This window comes from Euwallacea fornicatus, chromosome 6, assembly GCF_040115645.1.
Source record: "Euwallacea fornicatus isolate EFF26 chromosome 6, ASM4011564v1, whole genome shotgun sequence".
NCBI classification, from domain to species: domain Eukaryota; kingdom Metazoa; phylum Arthropoda; class Insecta; order Coleoptera; family Curculionidae; genus Euwallacea; species Euwallacea fornicatus.
In genome coordinates, this window is record NC_089546.1 from 3,441,713 (window position 1) to 3,458,446 (window position 16,734).

General features: G+C 35.0%; 1 protein-coding gene across 1 annotated transcript in view; it reads left to right on the top strand.

Annotated features, from left to right (window-relative positions):
• The first annotated feature begins 862 nt into the window (after positions 1–862).
• The window catches only part of LOC136339798 (limbic system-associated membrane protein-like), a 173,372-nt gene continuing 157,500 nt past the window's right edge, over positions 863–16,734 (top strand). Inside the window, exon 1 of the mRNA XM_066283294.1 lies at positions 863–971. The gene's annotated coding sequence lies outside the window, so the exon portion shown is untranslated. The remainder of the gene's footprint in view (positions 972–16,734) is intronic.

Here is a 16,734-nt window from a genome sequence, read left to right on the forward strand (position 1 = left end):
AAGAAAAAAGTTACTTTCTGTTAATTTTCTTCTGTTATAAGTGATGTTTTGCAGTGATTCTTGATGAGAGAAACGGGAAACGCGGTATGTTTTAGTGGGCAGAGATGTAATGTAACTTTTATTCACTGGCTACAATAAGGCCCAAGTGTACGGAAGGAGAGGACCCAGAGCAAATCCCTTACTATCCGGTCGCCAGAAAATTAAAGTAGGTATCTTAGGAAAAATGCATCTCGTGAGAAAAAAATGGTTAATTTAAGTAAGGTCAGGCTCTTGTCACGTTTTTCATCAACAGTTTCCTTTCATAAAATGGTGACATATTTTGCCGGAGAGTAAATTTTCACATGATTGAATCTTCAAAAAGTAATTTATTTTTGTCAATGCTCGCTTTCAATGCCTCAAGCGGTTTAAACTGATTATGCTTTTGTCTCTTCTCATTTTCTGGCATTTCTTAGATTAAGTTTAAGAAGATACGAGGACTATTGCACTGAAAATTAAAAATTAAATAGTGAAAGTCTTCCGCTTCCGCGGTGCTTATTCGCTGTATAAACAGTGAATTTAAACTAAACTATTTAATTGGTCTAAAAGACATTCCTCAGCTGTGCAACCAAAATGATTTCAAACATGCGCAAAATTGTACTCCTAAATCCGGTTCTAAAGATTTTACCAAACCATCCATCTTTAATCTTCCGCTAGGTGTTGAAAATGTCGACATATGCAATACCTCAATTGGCAACTTAAAATATAAGGAAAGGTGCGGATAGGAAACATTGAAGAAGGGCTGAAAGGCGCAATAGAGAGCGCGTTAAGGCAGGCTGCATGCGGAGAAGTGAGAGGCGAAGCGCCCTTTAGTTATGGTCCTGCCGTCGCGACGGCCGTCTGCTCTAATTTCCCGGCATGCGGCATTTCGAAATCCCTGTGAGTGAAAACTACTTTCGATTTCCCTTCGAGCCCTGAAAAGTTCCCTTTTGTTGGTAAGTTAAGTTGTTTTGGGTTCATTTAGTTGACAGATTTCGAAAATTAATTATTGGAAATGGTAATTTGTTTAGTGCTTGAGGCAAGTTTTGAGTGTTGAGTTAAACTCAATCATAGGCATATTTTTAAGAAAGAATTTAAGGTTTATTGTCTCGCTTGTTTGTGGAAAGAAAGGGAGAGGAAGTGCTAAAGGCTGGAGGAGAAATTTAATAGACGTCTAAATTAACAAAATTTTCAAGTGGGACAGATAAACTGAAGTACTATGCCATCAAAATTTTACGAGCCCACTTAGACTTTAACAATATTGTTGCTCCTTATTTCAGTTTCATTTTATGTCCCGGAGTTTCCAATAATAATTTACCAGTTCCCATAAACCAACCGTAACGGGATGCTCTTAATCAACAATAAATCTGACATAATAGCTCGGTAATAAAGTCGCTGAAGGAAAATGAAGACATCCCAAAAGAAAAATGCAAACGATAAATAAACTTTTAGTGGACCAGTTTGAAATATATCGCAATCGCAGAACGGGGATTATATTTCATTTTAAACACCGCTTCCTCACTGTTCGTTGAACATAAATGGGCAGTCCAGATAACAACACAATTAACCACTGTCATATCACATCATAAAATAAAACCCCCACGAAGATTTGGGTACAGCGCCACTGGAAAGTATAATAGTTTCAATGGTTCAACCAACAACAATGGAGACTATTTTGCTGCTCGGTTCCAAATATTTAATTCTTTTGTTAAACATGTTTTTATTTGCTCTAATTACAAGTTTTAACTAATTACTTTATTTAACAAGGCGTAATAATCTTTTCGCTCTTTAGACGCTGGATGGATCGAGCGAATGATTTGGTGAACGAAAAACGTCCTTTTGGTCCTTTTCCATCGGTGCTTTTTGGCATTTGTTGGTTCAACCGAAACCGCCGAAATACGCTAACATCCGGAGTTTTAAACTATAAATCTGTTGTTATCCCTTGAAAGCGTCTAGTAAAATTTCCCCACTTTTATGTAAAAATCCATTAAAAATTTCGAAAAAAGTTTCTCGGTGCTTTAATGCCCTCAAATTTGGGGGCTGAATAAATTCTTAAACACTTCCAGATATTTATTAACAATATTTTCTAGAGCTTCCAAATTCGGGCATTAATAAAATCAGCAAGTCGTCGTAAATTTCACTCAATACTCCAGAAAAGAACAAGCCAAAATTGGTATTTTTCAATCAGTTCAATTATTGCGTTGTAGTATTGAAAATACACTTCGTCCGTAAGGGTACGTCGAAATACATCTCGCATAGAAGAAATGCCGTTCTTAGTAATCCACGTGAAATTCGACGTCAAATAATAAAAAGTTTTCTTAATTACAAACTTTAAATGCATTTTCCGGTGTTCGGCTTCACCTCATACGAACACTGCGCGAAAAGTACTATTTTCCGGACCTCTAATGAATGATACTCTTTCCTGCCTTCTAATAGCACTTTGCGGAGACTTTCCCGGAAGGAACCCGAGGGAATTTTCTTTCAGTTGATAACTTTTCCTTCTTAGGCCGAGTTGTTGATTCATGAAGCTGAAGCACAGTTTTACTAAATTAGGCCGTCGTATGCACTGTGTCCCATTAACAATATTGACAATCATCCCCCACGTAATTTCTTTATTTTTGAGATTAGAAAAAAACCGGAATGGGGACCCCTTTTCATTTTACAAGGAAAACTTAAAAATTGCATCGTTACCTTACCTTGCACGATCCGTTTCTCCGCATGTGACATACATTTCTTTGTTTTCAATGGAACTTCTCCATTTTTTTTTACATCTTCGGATTTCTCGTTAAATTTTAAGGTGAACTTGTGTACGGTGTCTTATCTTTAAAATTTACTGTTTTCGAGTTATTTCGGAAATTTTCAAAAATTTTGCCAGTTGCAAGGTCCCGCGGAAATCAATGCTGTGTCCTAACTGCTCTGAATTTCGGAATCGGCCTTCTAAGGCCAAGAGAGAATCTCATGAGCTACGTTTTGACGTATTTGAATTTGAGAAAAAGTCTTCCACAACCCTCGAAATGCGCCTCTGAATTTATGCGATTTCAAACGTCAATAACTTGTTTATTTCAAATGGAATGACCCAATTTTCTCAACGGTGTCGTGTTCAGAATTCAGAACTATTGTTGTAGCACGATCGGGAAATCTTTCTCGATACATACTAATACATCTTTTTAGTTGTTTATCAAGTTCAAAATAAATTTAAAGTACATTCAGTTTTTCTCTTCGGGAATAAGCGATATTGCGAGTCATTTTGACAAATACAAACGTGAAAGTGTAAAAAAAATGTATTATAAAAGTTTTCTAGTCATTGTTTTTTTTTTGTCTAATATCAAAATTTGGTGACATAATTCAGGACGTTATCATCAACATTTACACTTATGTAGGGATAGGGTTATGCTAGTACAAATTGTAGATTTTTGAATTCTAAACACGATATTGTTAAGGAAACTGGGACGTTCCCCTTGAAATAAACAAGTTATTGACATTTGAAATGATGCATTTTCGAAGACACGTTTCGAGGATTCTTCCTTAAATTCAAATGTCCATAACGTAGTTTATCAGGTCCTCTTTGGGCTCTGAAATGCCGATTGCAAAATTCGCAGTAGTCAGGACACAGCACGCATTTCCATGGAACCTTGCAGCTGTAAAATTTTTTAAAACCTTCGAAATAACTCTAAAACGGGTCTCCTTTTAGCCCAAAGTGATCGAACTCGAAATTCATAGCGGTTAGAAAATAATGTCAATTTCCATGGTACTTTGCAGCTGGTAAAATTTCCAAATTTTCTGGAATAACTCGAAAACGGTGAACTTTATAGATAAGACACCTTATATAAACTGACCTCTAAATTTAATGGAAAATCAAAAATGCCAAAAAATTAGGCAGTTTCATTTATAATAAGGAAGTTTATGTTACGTGGGGGGAGGACAACAAGATTATTTTTAAGTTCTACTCCTAAAAAAAGAAAAGGAGTATCGATTTTAATTTTTTTTTATGGAAAAAGTAAAGAAATTCGATGAAGGTAGATTGTTAAAACATAAGGACTTTGTTTATGTCAGGTTACTGTTGTACCTGGAACGCACTTCTTGTTGACGTCAAAATTTACGAGGTGAACCGAGTTAGCCATTCAGCCTAAGAGACCCATATTTATTGGATTCAGGTCTCATTTATTATTTTTTAATATCCATTTATGGCGCAACGATTTTTTTTCCAAAATATGGGAACTGCTTCAGTTCTGATCCAGACCCAATTGAATTTCAACTACATTTTGCGACAGTTATGATACGGATCAGAACCATCCATAAATACCGTTGTTGACGTTTCATTAAAATCCTTTTTATCGGTAAAAGGATAAGAAAGGATCAAAGTACTCCAGTTTGATATTTTCCTAAGAAACAGATATACGATCGGATGTCAAGAGATATTAGGTGCCATGATGTTCTTGTTTCCGAAAGGAAAATCTGGTTAATGTTTTGGTTTTTTAGTTTTTGCCTGTACGGAGTGATTGAAATTCGATATCCAAGAAGAAAATAGCACTATTTATTCGGTGAGAAGCAATGGTTGGTGAGGCTGAGAAGAGCAAATAAAAGGGTTTTTTGTTGTTTTTAAATATATATTGAGTCATCAAATACTATGTATGAATTAAAAGTTAGCAGGAGTGTCATATACCGGCTGTAAGGGCCACTAGATCAATGCACTGGCAACTTTACTTGGAAGATAATTTTCATGGAAACCACGATACTGACCAATACTTTACATTTTTACTTAACGTTTTCGAGGCTATTATTTCCTTTGGTAGAGCTGCTAGGAATTTGATCGAATATGTCGAATTTGAACGAAATGAAAGCATAGCTTTGATAAGGTTTTACATTTCCATGGTCTCAGTTAGGATTTTGTAAACTTCTAGTAAGACTGTCTACGAGATCATTATCATGGAAGTGGAGAAATTGATTAATGCTGTGTTCTAATTTTTTCGTTTCGATGGAAATTATCTTGCTAGCAAAGTTACCGGAGGTTTCAGAAACGAAACCTAACGAGAATTAGTGATTCTTATCATGAACGCTTCCGTGGAAGGTGCCAGCTAACGCGATCCTTTAAGAGTCAGTAGACCAAAGTCCTGACAACCAAGAGGATAATATTCATGGGAACATTAGAATAAAGTCACGGTATGCGTCAGTTTTGTGGGTTCCATGGAAAGTACCTTTCGGTAAAGTTGTCAGATCTTGATCTACTGTATTGATAGCGCTCCTGATATTAGGTCATCTCATTTTAACTTGTTAAACACTAGTTGTTAGATACGTATTAATTTCTTCTATTTTCCTACTAAATATGTATATTAAGCGAAATATATTCTAAATAACAGGTGGCAGTGACTTTTATTACGCTATTGAAGTCTAAGCTGCACCTTTCTGAATGAGAATGCGGTAAAAACTTCCTCTGCACACCATCGACGTTCGTGACCAGAACCTTTTATAATTCGTCTTAGTTGGGTTTATCGATCATTAGTAAGGTGTAATAACTTGCCATTATTAAATTAGGCTTCTTATTGCTCCCATTATTGAAACCGACACTTACTCCCGAAAGACCCCTTCTTGCGATTTAGGGGTGCATTAAAGCCTCCATTCAAGCTAATCTCAAAACGACTTAGAAAACGTGAGTTTCCAATTTACGTCTAACGGTAAACACAAGATGAAAGCCACTTGGTAATCAAAAAGTTGGAAAGACCTAGTAGGGTTCGATGAGCCCCAAGGATCCCGGACAAACAAACTTTAACAAACAAACTTTACCTTTATTGTTTTATCGGCCCTTCGGCCTTTCCTGTGTTGATAAGCAGGGTGTTGGTAAATGCTAAAATGCTTTCAAAACTGCTTACGTAGGACAATAACTTTCGCACTTCAGCAAACTCTATCAAATTACGCAATCCCATATTTTTTTCTTTTACTACTGAAAATCTGGTTTGGCCCTTGGGTTGGAAAAAATCAGTGCTGTAGACTCTCCAAGTCCAAGCCGACATGCAATAAAGCAAAATCCCCGGAGGATAATAAAGATTTAAGGCGACGCGCTGGAAATGAATAAAGGACGTAGGTTCTGGTATTATTTTTCTTGTTTAATGCGAAACGCAACGTTTTCTGCTTGAATTCCGGGAAAAAATTATTATTTTCAAACATAAAAAGGCCATAAGGGAAAACAAAGTGCGTGATACGTATAAATTGTTCTGGTTTTTCTTTGGCGCTTCTCACCTTTGAGCAGGGATAACAATAATTTGTGGATTTTCCTAAAATCTCGCCTGCTAAAAATCTGTTATTTACGACTTCCTCGTAGAGAAAAGGTTCGTGTTTACCAATCCTGCTGATAGTAATAGCAGTAATCAAAAAGCTTACGTTTTGATGCCCGTTAATAGAGACCCGCACGAGTGATATTTTTGTATCTATTACACTACATCACCAGTACAGTTTTGGGCATAATACTTTTAAGGTGAGGTAATTAATTTCCTATTGGATATAAACTTGCAATATATTCATATCGAAGGTTGGAAATAGGGTGTAACCTCATAGTAGATGGGTGCCATTCGTTTTTCATAACCCGGCTCTTTGTGATTCACATTATGTTAAATTAGTCTTCACTTTGTGATAACGCCATTGTCTTATTTTCAGTTATATTCTATCCAATATAATGGCGAAAATAAATAGGTGACTAAAAGTAGGAAATTTTTGTACTGAGAAAACTACTTGAAGAAATCTTTGTATTATTATTCCTGTCTCCTAAATGTCAATAAAATAGTATGCAAGTGCAATTTGCCGCCCCAATCTAAGAAAGGATTATACGGGGAAGTACTAGTTTTGGAAATGTACAAGGTGTCTTCAGAAGGTCTGCACAAAATCATATCATAGATTTGTGAGGCGAAAACATGACGATTTGAGCGAATTTATCTTAGTCCAAAAGTGGACGCTTTTCAAAACACAGGGCGTCAGAGTCAAGATTAAAAACAAAGGAAAAGGATTAATTACTTTGTTTGTAACGGTGCTATCTGGGCAAAATGCCCTATCGGGGATTTTTAGGGACGAGAAATCAAAATCCGTTTGTATTTTCGACGTACATTGCACAGGGCGATATCAACGCTAAGTAAATTCTTTTTAAAGGGGTATCATTTTTTCATCACTCGTATAAAACTTATTTTTGACTAAATGTGTGTTTTCCTATATGTTTCATGGAAGAAAAGGTATTTAGATACAAGTCCTTACGGGCATTCTTTGTTGAGATATTTGAAGTGTAAAGTTCGCTGCGTGTCTTGAAAACCAACTTCACAGTATATACTTATTCGTAACTGATATAGTTAAATAAAAACACGAAGATTTTTAAAAAATAATAAGAAAGGAAGGTTAATTGAATATGTGTATTTTTTTGGTTTCAATTATACGAGTAAATATAATATAATAAATTGTTTTTCAAAACATGCAGCGAACATTAAACGTTAAGTACTTCAAGAAGCAATGTTCGTAGGGACTTGTGGCACGAGACGATTTTGCATAAAAAAAATTATGCAAACCCAAATTTAGTCATAAATAAGTTTTGTATCGGGTATTAAAAAAGTTCTGCTTCTTTTAAATCGAGTTCATCTAGCGCCGACAGCGTCCTCTACAATGTGCATCGAAACTATAAACGGATCTTTGGCCTTAAAACCCCCCCGCTGCGAAATTTTATTCAGATCGTAGCATTACAAACGAAGTTATATATATTTCCCCTTTTTTAATCTTCACTTTGACCTCTTGTATTTTGAAAACTGTTTACTTTTGGTCTAAGTTAAATTAAATTAAATCGTCATTTGTTCATCTCCGAAATATACGGTAGAATTTTGTACAGACCTTTTAGAGACTACCTGTATAATGAAAAATTAAAAGTAGCAACTACATTCTCAGCATCCCCCTAAACTTCTCTTCGCACAGTAATTTAGCATATTTTGGCCTTTTTTAAGTGACTGCTTGTTTTAAGTCACTCCCAATTACTCGAAAGAAACTTTCCTGGTCCAAGCCTTTCATGTTTCAAAGAAGCAGGTGACTGGCTCTTCAACAGGTGACGTCTTAAGTAAAACCTTCTCTACAGCCCTAAAATCTCTTAGTCTTAGTTGAGGTAATAGAATTAACGAAAAATTCAAAGTAAAAACCATTTAATGTGGATTCTTCAGTTTACCTTAGTTTAAATAGAGAATACACTTTACGTTTGTGGAGGAAACACGCAAACGATCATAATTAAAAGCATTACGACATACGCCCGTTTCACGTTTGTGTATGACCAGCGGGCACATGTCGCACCTCGAAGACCAGTTTCGAGCTTAATGGCTCTCATCAATTTTGCTCAATTTTAGTCGAACCCACAGAAGTAGAAAGTTGTAGAAAACGCTAGGTATTGTATTTTGAATTGGAGAAAAGTTTGCAGCAGCGACCTGTATGCAGTTGTAATTTAATATTGATTGTGCTCCGTGAGCTTCAGCAAGCGAATGGTAGCAGCTGTACTTAATTCCAGTAATTTCAATACAGTTTTTGGTAACTTTCAGTTTATAGGTTAGCAACTGGATATGTATCGAAGTGAAGAAAGCGAACACATTCGAAATGAGTCTTTGGGGTGATGCATTAAGGCGTACGTGGTTAATGTGGAGTTTTGTGCACTTAACATTGCGGTTGAAGTTTTGCTTAAGTGTGTTCACAAGTTATCCCTACAAGCTAAGATTATAGTGATTTTAGTTTTCCAGGCTATTTAACATTGAAATTTTAATATGATGCTTGGTCTTTGGTATTTTAGGGTTTCAAATTGCAATTGACTGTTGGCTAGATCTCACTCAATATGTTTACTCTAGATAGAAAAACAATGGACCTTTCCACCTTTTCCTTTATTGTTTCCGTATAGATTTATACTTTTAATTGAAATATTTATCGCTAGAATAATTTTCTTATCGACACTTCCTGTTTGATATACAGGGTTTTGCAGGAGATGTACAAACTTCGATATGTTATTCCAAATTTCATTCTAAGCAACAAAATTCCTATAAACACATGACCGCAAAAGCTTCGTTTAGGATATACAGGGTGATAAAAGTTAATTTTGAAAATAATTTTTTTAAAGTATTTTAAAATTAATTATTGGTATTTTAAAGAAGTTTGGCACACAACATTGTCATTAAGATATCTTTTGCAATAAAAGTAAATAAAATCTGTAAGTAGTGGCGTGCGTAGCACCAATTGTTACAATTAAATAAACAAAAAAATGGGACGCCGCTGTTTTTTTGATACGATATCTTGATTTTTGAAATCCTCAGCTATTCTGCTAAAACAAATTTCTCTTCAACATTTATCGTAAAGTGTGTAGTTTTTCAGAAACCATTAGTGCAACTTGATGGTATTATGGATCGATATGATTATGAAAATATTCTAGAAAATCACAAGCTGATATGAGCTGAGATATAATATGAGCCTTCGTTAGACTTTCCAACACGACAACGACTTGAAGCATATCTCCAAATTAATTAAAGGGTGGTTAACCCTACATAACTTTGATGTGACGATCTGGCCGCCTCAAAACACCGATCTGAACCCTATTGAGAATTTTTGAGATGAAATTGACGGAATAATTCATGAGAAAAGAGTAACAAATATAACGGATTTGTTCAAAGACGTTCTTGGAACTGAATGTTTGAAGATTATATTTGAAAAATTAATAAAAACTATAAACAACAGATCTTGAGAAGTATTGATATTAATAATTGAAAATAAGGGATATGCTACTAGATACTAAATAAAAGATTTGCTATTTTTCTTAGGGAAAACATAAGAAATGTTTTAGTTGCTCTGCTTTTCATCCATGATTGGCATTTTTTTAAATTTGCAGTTTAAAAGCATTTGGCAAACAAACCTTAACATTAATATATTTATTTTTAATTTTAATTAATAATCAGTGTATAAATTTACATCAAATTTGTTTTGTTGCAGAAAAAAATAGAATTTAAAGTTGCCCTACATATGAACGACAGTGTAGGTACTAATGATTGTCGAAATGTTTTATGACGTCATCACTTGCAGTACCACTTCGCTAATAAGCATAATCTTCATGCTAATATTTTCCGGTATCGCATGTTCTTTAGTTCTTCCTAATTCAAGCACATAACTTTTACCATTAATAAACATTATCTCTGCCAGACGTCGCTTCCATTCATGGGCCCAAAATGTAACATTGAAATCAGCAGTTAACAATTTATTCTATTTGCGTAAAATCTGAAACAACGTTTACTCGAGAGCCACTTAATGAGTAAAAACTTGAAGGAAAGTTAGAGGTCGTATGTAAGGAATAAACCCACGGGATCCCACACCACTCTAACAAGTAACTTTGCCTTTATTGTTGCTCCGGTCCCAGGAAGTTTTCAAGACATATCGGGAAGTGGTGGCAAATGAGAAAAGGCTGTCAAAAACATTTACGCCATGTAACTTTTGCTAAATTTTACGGTTGAACGAACTTTAAGCCTTAAAGTTGCCACAAAAAGTCCATTGTGCGGGCCTGAATTTCTCAGAGGAATGCAAAGAACAAAATGGTCAGGCCCTTGCCGTGTTTGGTAGGAGAACTTCAGGAGATAATTCGTTTTAGCTTCCAGAGGTGTTGTGAATAGAAATTTAACATTTTTACTACGCCAAATCATAATTGTTGTCAATCGTTTTAGGCAGCCCATTTGTTTTCCTCCTGTTGGCGCTGGAGTACGAAATTGGCAATTACAGGGAAATCTTATGTAATCAATCTAAATATTGCTATTTAATATTCTCACTCACTGGTGGCAGCTCACCTGCACTGATGTCCTAAAATTTTCAGGACCGTCACGTGGGTTTCTCAATATTTCAGAATCAACGAAATAAACATCTCTGGATATCCAAAATTTCGATAAGTTCATGACGTAACAGCAGTGGATAGCGGAGAACACATGGTACCCGACTCAAAAGTAAAGGTATGTTCGTTGACTTACCGAAATTAGTGACCTCGCCTGCAGCTCGTTCGTAAACCTTCGTTTCGCTTGTAACATGCCGCTTTCATTTGCGTTATGAAACGTACTTTATGTATAGACTAAAACCGTGAAGCAATTCAGGATGTTAAAAAAAAAGAGTCTAAAATATTTAAAGAAGTAATATTATGGGTCAAAATAAAGGAAACATGGATCCGCAAAGTAACGGTTTTGGAGGTATGGAAGACTTTCTTAAAATATTTATGTACAATTAATTATTACTTATCATGCACAAAAAAGGTCATTCTTTTTTATCTCCTTTTTTATTTAGCAAAAACTTGCATTTTCTTATCATACGATGCTACAGACATTGAGTATGTGACTGTTGGCAGTTTATTCGGCTGTTTATTTTAACGCAGAGTTAACCGCCATGCATTTCATATATGGTCATATATTCTTCATCGAAAGCAGGTGGATAAGATCACGTAGCTCCCTTGGCTTTATGCTGTTGCCACGTCCACCATGAGCCTTCACTTGCAGAACAAAGGTGATGCTGACACTTTTTGTCTGTAGAAGTTTTGTCATAATAAGTATTCCATATTGCTTTGCGCATGTTTTCCACTAAATCACGATGAGTTTAAATCGCTAATTCACAATACGACGATAAATCTTGCCTCTGCTTTGAAGCCTTATTGTTAGTCCAAAAGAAAGGAATCGCCTAAACCAACTAAGGAATATTAATTCTATGACTATAAACTATCGAAAAAGGTAAAAATAACCTTTTTTTTACGTGTCAAACTAGACTACCCCCATAAATCCATTTGATCAAGTATTTATAGTTTCTCATCGCTGGTTGTTACGTCATGGTGTTGAAGACCCTCGTTTTATGTGGTTCCAGCATGGTAATGGTTCAGCGCAGTTTTTAATTGCCGTTAGAGAGCATTTACACCAAACATTTCTAGGTAGAACGGTAGGAAAGGGCGAACTCGTATTATGGCCTGCCAGATTGCCTGGTTTGAACTCTCTAGATTTTTTTTGTTGCGGATATATGGAAACATTAGTCTACGGTATTCTCGTAAATAGCCTCAAAGAGCTGCAGCTACGAAACGATAAAAAATGTCAATAAATTCAGCTTAATGAGGCGGTTTTAGAAAGAGTTTGAATATCCTTCAGACAACGATGTCGTGTCCGCTTGAAAAAAGGGCGGAAGGCACTTTAAACATTTTATGTAACTTTATTTTTGTTTTTGTCAGAAGTGTTTTTCTGTTTGTACATAAAAAATAAGCAATAAATAATTGAAAATAAATGTTTCAAAAAATGATAATCTTCAATATCCTCGAAATCTTTACTTTGCAAATCATCGTTTATTAAGAGTCTTTTGTCTATTTTGGTCCATACCATTATTTCTTTAAATATTTTACACTATATTTCAACACTATGCATAAAGAATTGTCCTGAGGATTTCACTCATCTCTCTAATTTGATATTTCAACAAGCAATTCTGATTCTTATCGATATCTTTATCAGTTGTCAGAAAATCACATTAGTAATCACTCGACAGGTATCAATACAATGTATCAATTTCAAGTAATCATTAACTTTCGATTGTATTACTTAAAGATGTTTAGTTTCGAGATGGTTCCTGCGTTGAAATGTAAAAAAAGTCAAGAGAAAAAAAATATATATATTCAAACTGGTTTAGACAATATGCATTAGACCAATTTTTTTTGTTCGAGCAATATTGCGCATTAAATACCATTCGCGTTACACATTAACCAGAGAATTTTACATTTAAGGGTGTTTTCTTTAAAAACTGCATTTGTTTACTTTCATACTTTCTTAAAAGAGTCTTTCGCACAAAACAGAGAATAAACACATGCAGGTTTTAGAAGGCGCGCAATAACGCACAATGAGTCAAAATGAAAAAATTCAACAATTTAAAACAGATTGTGTTCAATTGGTATAATATAATAAAATGATGGCGGAGGTTTCAAGTCTTTCCAGAAACCTTTCTTCTTTTCTCCAAACCTTTTTTCAATACGGCATAGAGAAAAGAGCATCTTTAAACCGATCCAGCTTTTTTCCCTAAAAGTAACCCAATGCCGACCATTTCTATTTCATACTTTCGCTTTTTGAATGAACGACTATCGAAATTTTATTACTTCTGTTTATACAGTAATGGGCCTTACTCATATAGTGGTTTTGTCCTTTAAAATACTGCAATCAAGATTATTATCTCTTCGCATTTTCCTGTTTTATTTATAACTTTATATACTATGGGGCTCTAAATTTGTTAACCCCTTGTTAACTTTTTAATGCATGTTTTTTATATTTTAAAAATTCAAAAGCAGCGTTAAATAAGACGAAAAATACTATCTTTTGAGCTTTGCTTATTTTTTTAAATGTTGCTTACGTCACTGGTGGCGTAAAATAAAAGATTATTTTAAATTGAAATGTCGGTTAAGTGATATCTCAAATTAAAGGTCTTTCGAAAGTACATTCAATTGTGTATTGCGATTCAAAATCTATCGATTAGTTTTTGAGAACAGCTGTAAATTTGATAAAAAATGCAATACAAACTCAGTTAAATAGTACGTAAACAATGAGAAAACTCGTTTGTTTGTAGGAAATTGGTTTGTTTTCGATTTTGTGCAATCACAAAACCTTTTATTTAACCTGGAATAGAAAATCACGTAAAGCAATTGTTACAAAAGTATTACAATATGCCCTCAGTTTCCAATGTATGGCCTGAGGCCCAGTTTTTTGCCAAACATTATGCTATCTTCGTCTTTGCTTGATTTTAGAGCTCCAAACTAATTCAGTATTGCACTTAAGGGCCTTCTACTCATCTACATGGATGACTACAGTCTCGAATGTATGGAAGAGAGATATACAAAAATTATGCTGCAATAGACAAGAGTCGTGTTCTCATGTGGCTTATTGGATTTCAAGTTAAAAAAATCCGCAAAAATCCAAAGGTTTGGCAAAGACCCCGGTTGGACTTGTCGCAGACAAACTACATTTTATGGCACGTTTTTGTACGTAAAAAGTTCCATTTTCTAGTAAAAGAATGGGAATAAGGATCAAGTTCTATTTCGCAGGTATCACTTTGTAAAGTGACATTCACAGTTATTTTCCATCCTGATTAACTCTTATATTTGTTTATTAGACAGACAATCACGAGTCACAATATGTTCACAAATGATGAGGCAAAACATTCGATTTCCGTACCGTCTCATTTCCTACGAGTTGGTACTCAGCTGACTTACCGCACTCGTTTGCGACTCGTGCGCAAACGTCAGATTCATAGTAAGTAGTATTTGATGTTCGTTGTATAATATATTAGTTCTTAATTGTGACTTGACTGCTTGGTTGAAATCTGCTTCGCGTCATTGAACTCGGAAGTCGCATCCGGGAAAGCGTCACTTTTCGCTCTCGCAAAGAGAATAACTATTTTCAAACAGAATTTTGACATTTTTAGATTTCCTGATCACAAAGTGAAATCACTAAATTTAAAATTCTGACTCAAATTTATGAATTTTCGACAGTTTGAATTGATATATTAACAACCCCAGATAATGGAAATATCTGACCTTTGAATTTATGAAATAAAAACATAGAATTTGTAGTTTTATCTAGAATTTGGCGAACTCTTATGTTCTGTGGCTCAAATTGAAACCCCAAATTTTGTTTTTTTTTTGGTCCGGAAACTTGAAATTAATTAAACAAATAAAACTTTACGAAGGAGAGAGTGTGCATGGAAGAGACACAGAGAATTATTGGTTTGCATTAATTTTTCCCATACACGGTGACTTCCCATAATAAAGTCTAAGAAATGGTTTAGTATGACCAATGGAGATAGAAATTTGCCGACTTGAAAAAAAAACGTTATCATTTATAGGGATATTTTTACTTACTTATAGAATGCAACTTTGCCATCATCCCTTCATCGCTAATAAGCCTCGAATTTGGATCCATTTAGCACACAATAGTTTCATATTGGATGTAGAATAACCTTCGTAAAGACTGAAAAGAAACTTCTTCAATATTGACTTCTTGTTTTCCTTGTTCTTAACGCCACATCAAAGATTTAAAGCGAAGAAGGCAAAAGCAAAAAATCGCCAGTTCTCAGGAGATTTACCCAGCTAACTTTCATACCCAGAACTAAACTAATTGGGCGTCTTTCAAATGGAGTTACAACAAATTACATGACGTACTTTTCAGCTTTTCTCGGAGACCCGATAAATTCCATCGGGATTGCGGAAAAGTCCCGTTTTGTTTCAATTTATTTTAGACCGCGAACGGGATGCATTTCGGTTAAAAATTCACGGAATCCGGCCCTTAGGGATGCATGTTGCAGTTTTGTTTCCCACCTCGCGTTAAGCCCTTTCTATCCCGCTAAAGTGGGAAAACTGAAAAGTATGGAATAAATACTGAATGCAAAGCGATGTTTTTGCTGAAATGAAACTCGTTTGATAAAGAATGTCGGATTATTAAAGGAGGTTTTAGTTTTACGTTTAGCATTGAAAAATTCATTTTTAAACCAGCTGTGTTATATTATACTAGCTGTTTTTAAAGTTTCAGTGAGCTTACCAAAACTCTTCTGTGCGCTAATGAACGAAGCTGTATAACAAGAACATGCACTTGAAGTTCTGTATTAAAATTCCAGCACTCCGAACAGTTTGAACTGGATTTTCAAATCCCGGTTATCCGTATCGAAGTATGGAGTTCGATTTATTTTAAATCCCCCAGGTTGAATTATGGATCAAGATCCATAATATTTTCAAAACCCCATTTCTACTATAAATTATTTAATCCTTAAGCTCCAAATATTTTTAATATTGCGTTGCCCTGTGCCGATACCAAGACTGTTCCTGAGTTGATTTTATTTAAATGGACTATTAATGGATGCAATTAAAATGATACATTGATAAGGTAGTATGCACATACAGCTTTTTTTACCACTTCATACAGTGTGTTCATTTAAAAACTTACTCTCCCATATATCGTAGAAACAGGAACACATACGAAAGTACTGAGTAAGGTGGTCTTCCGGGTTGCAAGGGGGAGTACTGTTGACATTATCTGCGTAAACCTAATTTTCACTCTTTGCCACCCAACTACCCCCTACTAGAAAAATTTAAATAGCCACCCCCCAAAGTTGCACGTCATATTAAAGGTAATTAAAAATTCAAAATATCGGCGCATCAAGAAACTTGATTTCTCAAAATATTTTCAAATAATCGAGGAAAAACGAAAGAAAATGTAATTTAATGTTGTTTATCAATGGGGCTAAACACAAATACAATTTGCTTTCGAATTCCTGTCGGATCCTTTGAAAAGTGCTTCGAGTAATGGTCCAACATTCTGCGGTTATGTAACTTTTTAGTTTATCAATCTCTTCAGGAACTGATTTATAAATAATTAATTTAACGTGACCCCAACAGAAAAACTCAAGAGGCATTAAATGAGGAGACCTTGGAGGGAATTCCATTGTCCCTTTTCTGCCCAAACCATCTACCTGGAAATCCGCTATCAAACCATTGTTGCACAGGTATGACATAATGTGGCGGTGTCTCCTCTTATTGAAAGTGCAAAATATTATTGTTTAATAGACAATCGCAATTGTGATCTACTTGCATTGTCACGGCCTCTGTTATAAAGTGATCAACTGGATCTTGTAACATATTAAGGTACATACTAATTACGGCATGTCCCAATATTCTAACCCACACATTCACTTTTTGAG